The 5,424-nt window shown below is 35.2% G+C and overlaps 1 non-coding gene across 1 annotated transcript; it reads left to right on the top strand.

The window, feature by feature from the left end:
• The first annotated feature begins 465 nt into the window (after positions 1-465).
• Positions 466-569, top strand: LOC148577348 (small nucleolar RNA R71). Its single transcript, XR_015903952.1, has one exon. It is a non-coding gene; the product is annotated as a small nucleolar RNA R71 (small nucleolar RNA).
• Positions 570-5,424: the final 4,855 nt, after the last annotated feature.

The following is a 5,424-nucleotide window of genomic DNA, read 5'->3' on the forward strand; positions in this document are numbered from 1 at the left end:
CTTCTGTTGATCCTTCCAAGAAAGGTTAGGATGATTTCTCCATGAGGAGTTATAGGCATTTTCATAGGGTTCTCCCATGTAATCACCTCTTTCATCATGGGTTGATCTGGATCATAGGCATCTCCTTCATAGGAGGTGTCTTGAGTGCTGCTAGCTGCAGCTTGCATTCCAGTCAAATGCTGAGAGATCATATTGACCTGTTGAGTCAAGATCTTGTTCTGAGCCAATATGGCATTCAGAGTGTCAACTTCCAGGATTCCTTTCTTCTGAGCTACCCCATTGTTCACAGGGTTTCTCTTAGAAGTATACATGAATTGGTTGTTTGGAACCATTTCGATGAGTTCTTGTGCCTCTTCAGGCGTTTTCTTCAAGTGGAGTGATCCAACAGCAGAACGGTCCAAAAACATTTTGGACATCTCAGATAGACCATTCTAGAAGATTCCTAGGATAGTCCATTCTGAGAGCATGTCAGGAGGACATCTCCTAATCAATTGCTTGTATCTTTTCCAAGCTTCATAGAGGGATTCACCCTCTTTTTGTCTGAAGGTTTGAACTTCCACCCTGAGCTTGCTCATTTTCTGAGGTGGAAAGAACTTGGCCAAGAATGCATTGACCAACTTTTTCCAAGAGTCTAGGCTTTCCCTAGGTTGAGAGTCCAACCATATCCTAGCTCTGTCTTTAACAGCAAAAGGGAAAAGCATAAGTCTGTAGACCTCAGGATCCACTCTATTTGTCTTAACAGTATCACAGATTTGTAAAAATTTAGATAAGAATTGATGTGGATCTTCTAGTGGAAGTCTAGGAAATATGCAATTCTGTTGCATTAGAGAGACTAACTGAGGCTTAAGCTCAAAGTTATTTGCTCTAATGGCAGGTATGAAGATATTTCTTATATAGATATCAGAAGTAGGTGCAGTGAAGTCACCAAGAACCTTCCTTACATCTCTACCATTGTTCTGTTCGGCTGCCATGTTTGTATTTTCAGTTTCTTGCTCGAAAAGTTCTGTGAGATCTCTTCTGGAGTGTTGTGCTTTAACTTGTTGTAAACGCCTCCTTAGGGTCCTCTCAGGTTCAGGATCAGGATCATAGAGAGGTTCCTTATCTCTGTTCCTGCTCATAAACAAGAAAAAGAAAACAAGAAAGAAAGAGAATGGGAGTTTCTATATAGAACTCCCTGTGAGATGTAGAGAAAAAAGAAGAATGAGGGTAGAAGAATGAGATGAAGGATTCGAATAGAGGGGGTAAAGAATTCAAAAATTAAGAAGTAAAAAGAGAAACTAGAATTAAAATATTTTTGTTTTTATTTTATTTATTTATTTAATTTCGAAAACAAGAAGGAAAATAAAAGCTAATTAACTAAAAATATTTGAAAATTAAATGGTGGTTTTCGAGAAAGAAGAAAGAGAAAGAGGTAAGAGATTTTCGAAATTAGAAGAGAGAGGAATTAGTTAGAAAGTTTTGAAAAAGAAGGAAGAGAAAACAAGTAACTAATTAAGAAAGATTTGAAAATAAGATAAGATGGGAGATTTGAAAAAGATTTGATTTTAAAAACTTTGCAATTTAAAAATTAGAAAAGATAAGATAAAAATTAAAAAAATTTTGAAAAAGATTTGAATTTGAATTTTTTTGAAATTGAAACACTATAAGATAAAGATTTGAAAATAAGTTTGAAAAGATTTGAAAAGATAAGATTTGAAATTTGACTTTTGAAAAAGATTTAATTTTGAAATTTGAAATTTGAAATTTGAAATTTTAATTTTGAAATTGAGTTTTAAAAATTGAATTTGAAATAAGATAAGATAAGATTTTCGAAATTTAAAGAAAGATAAAAAGATAAGATAACGATTTGAAAAAGTTTTGAATTTTAAAATTTAAAAGAAAGATAAGATTTGAAATTTGACTTTACCAACAAGAAAACACCAATCTTAAAAATTTTTAAATCAAGATAAGAAAAGAAGGTAAGAATTTCGAAAATTTGAATAAAGATAAAAAATATATTTTTAATTTTTTGAATTAATGAAGAAAGAGAAAAACAACCAAAAGACACCAAACTTAAAATTTTTAGATCAAAAGACACTAATTTTCGAAAATTAAGAAAACAAAGACCAAAAGACACTAAACTTAAAAATTTTAAGATCAAAACAAGAAAAGAAACAAAAACAACTTGAATACCAAGAAAGAAGACTAAGTAATTCGAAAATTCAAGGAAAGATAAACACACAAGGGACACCAAATTTAAGAACTGACACTACACTCAAACAAAAGACACTATTTTTGAAAATTTTTAGAAAAAGACACCAGAAAGTTCGAAACTTTAACAAGAACAAGAATAAAAGAGTCACACAAAAGCAAAGATTAATAAAGAAAAGAAAAGGTTTTGAAAAATTTTGGAAAAGAAAACAAAAGACACAGAAAAAAATAAAAGTACCTAATCTAAGCAACAAGATAATCTGATAGTTCGTCAATCCGAACAATCTCCGGCAACGGCGCCAAAAACTTGGTGTACGAAACTAACTCCGCACGTTTCGCATAGATAGACCGGCAAGTATACCAGGTTGTCTAAGTAATATCTCAGGTGAGTAAGGGTCGATCCCACAGAGATTGTTGGTTTGAGCAAGCAATGGTTACCTTGCAGAACTTAGTCAGGCAGATAGAAAATATAGTTGTCACGAGAAAATGCATAAAACAGATAAATAAATAAAACGTTACTAGATAGGTGTGCAATCAATGGTATGAGAACGGTTAAGGCTTCGGAGATGCTTCTTCCTTTTGGATCAACTTTTCTCACTATCTACTCCAACTTCTGATTGATTCATTCCATGGCAGGCTGTAAATGATTAACGCCGGGTTAGCGGTCATTAATCTCCTCTGCTTCAGATCAAACGCCGGGTCAACGGTCATCCAATCTGAATTGGGGGCAAAGCTCTAACAGTCCATTCTCTTGGTGATCCTACTCAAAACGCCATAGACAAAGTCGGATCTTCCGGATCAGAGAATGCAGCTCCTTTGGTTCTAGCCTATATCACAAAGGCCTTAATCACCCCGCACCTCGGCTGCACTGATGTCTCGAGAAATACCCAATAAAGCCATGGATTAGCCATCTAAGTGATGTATAATCAATCTTGTGGTTCAATACTATCCCATCAAGGACTTGCAAGAACCCATGTGAATAGGGATGACGGTCAAGTTACACTCCCAATTCGTTAGGATGAGGAACGAAGATACATCTTAGAATAGAATCAAGCATAGATTGAAATAGAATAATGATATTATTAATCCATAAGAATCAACAGATCTCCTAACCTTAACCTTAGGAGGTTAGTGACTCATACTGTACAGAAAGGTAATGTAAAACGTGTAGAGTGGGCAAGAGTTCTTTAAAAGTCCTGAACAAGGGTGAACTCTTGTCTATATATACTAATATGCTAACTAAGAATTATAGAAACTAGATAAACTAGTCTTGTAGTGCGAAAATCCACTTCTCGAGCCCACTTGGTGAGTGTTTGGGCTGAGCTTGAGTGAAATCCACGAGCTAGTGCTCCCTTTTGGGCGTCCAATGCCAGCTTTGGACTCCTGAATGGGCGTTGGACGCTAGGAATGGGGCTGGTGGCTGGCGTTGAATGCCAGTTTTGGGCCTTCATTTCCAAAGAAAAGTATGGACTTCTGTAGCTCCAAAAATGCTCCTTCGAGTTTATGGAGGTCAGAATCTGACATCATTTGCAGTCCTTTCTCTGTCTCTGAATCAGACTTTGCCAAAACTCTTTAATTTCAGCCAAAAAATACCTGAAAACACCATAAAACACTAATAAACCCCATTTTTAGGGTTTATCTTGTGCTTTATTTAGAGGATTTTATAACCTTTTACCCACATTTATTCAATGAAATAGCATGCTTTCATGATTGTCTCCTAATTTGTGCTTAAGTGGGAAAACATGCTTTTTAGGACTTAAAATAGCTAAAGTTAATTCACCTTGATTCCATTAGATGCCTTGATATGTTTGTTAAGTGATTTCAGATTTAGGAGGCAAAGATTGGATTGAGGGAATGAAGAAAAAGCATGTAGAAATGGAGAACTCATGAATAAATGAAGGAATCGCAAAAGCTGTCAAGCCGACCTCTTTGCACTCAATCGACCATAACTTGAGCTACAGAAGTCCAAATGATACGATTTTAGTTGCGTTGGAAAGCTAACATCCGGGGCTTCAAAATGATATGCGCCGATGGGTGCACATGCTTCACTTAATGCAACTCGTGGCCAGCGATTTTAGAAGCCTTGTGGGCCCAATCCAACTCATTTCTGATGCTATTTAAGCCAATGATTGAAGGGGAATTAACATACTTTTGATCATTAGTTTAGTTTTGGAGGGAAAGTTAGTTTTAGAGAGAGAAGTGAGAGTATTAGGAGTAGGTTTTAGATCTAGATTAGGAATTCTTAGATCTAGGTTAATTTCATGCTTAGATTTACTTTTCTCTTTGTAATTCTTCTCCTTCTACCTTTCCTCTCTCTAGTTTTGCTTTTAATTCTTGTAACCCTTTACTTTTATGTTGATGCATTTTTGTTCTTCCATTTTTCTTTAATGCAATTTATGATTCATGTTCCTTTATTATTCATTTGATTTGTTGTTGTTTAATTCCTTGCAATTGAGTAGTGTAGATTTGCTTTCCATGAAATTTTACTATGCTTTCCTTTTATGCCTTCCAATTGTTTGATAAAATGCTTGGTTGGATTTTAGAGTAGAATTTTATGCTCTTGGCTTGGGAAGGTAACTTAGGAACTTTTGAGTTGCTAATGTCCAAGTGAATGACGATTGGGAGCCATTAACTCTAGATCTCACTAATTGATTTGGTGGAGAACTAGGACTTATGGACTTGGATTGATATAGCTCACTTGACTTTCCTCTACTATTAGTTAGGGGTTAACTTAGTGGGATTGATCCTTGCTAATTCTCATGTTGTGGTTAGTGATTAGGATAGAGATCCTTGACCACCAACCCTTGCCAAGGCCTTTTGTTATTTGAATTTCTTTGCCATTTACTTTTCATGTTTCTTATCCCAAAAACCCAAAATATCTCATAACCAATAAAAAGACACTTTGTTGCAATTCCTAGGGAGAACGACCCGAGGTTCCAATACTTTGGTTTATAATTTTAGAGGTTTGTACTTGTGACAAACAAAATTTTTGTATGAAAGGATTATTGATTGGTTTAGAAACTATACTTGCAACGAGGATTCGTTTGTGAATTCTAGACCGTCAAAAGTCCCGTTCATCAAAATGGCGCCGTTGCCGGAGAATTGCAATGGTGTTGTGTTATTGGTTATTGTATATATGTGAATAGTGTGAATATGTTTGCTTTTGTTAGTTCTTGCTAGCTTTAGGGTTTGGTTTTCTTAGTTTTTTTATTTGATTTTACTTTCCTTCTCTTT

Source organism: Arachis ipaensis, chromosome B1, assembly GCF_059453495.1.
Source record: "Arachis ipaensis isolate K30076 ecotype BB chromosome B1, ASM5945349v1, whole genome shotgun sequence".
NCBI classification, from domain to species: Eukaryota; Viridiplantae; Streptophyta; class Magnoliopsida; order Fabales; family Fabaceae; genus Arachis; species Arachis ipaensis.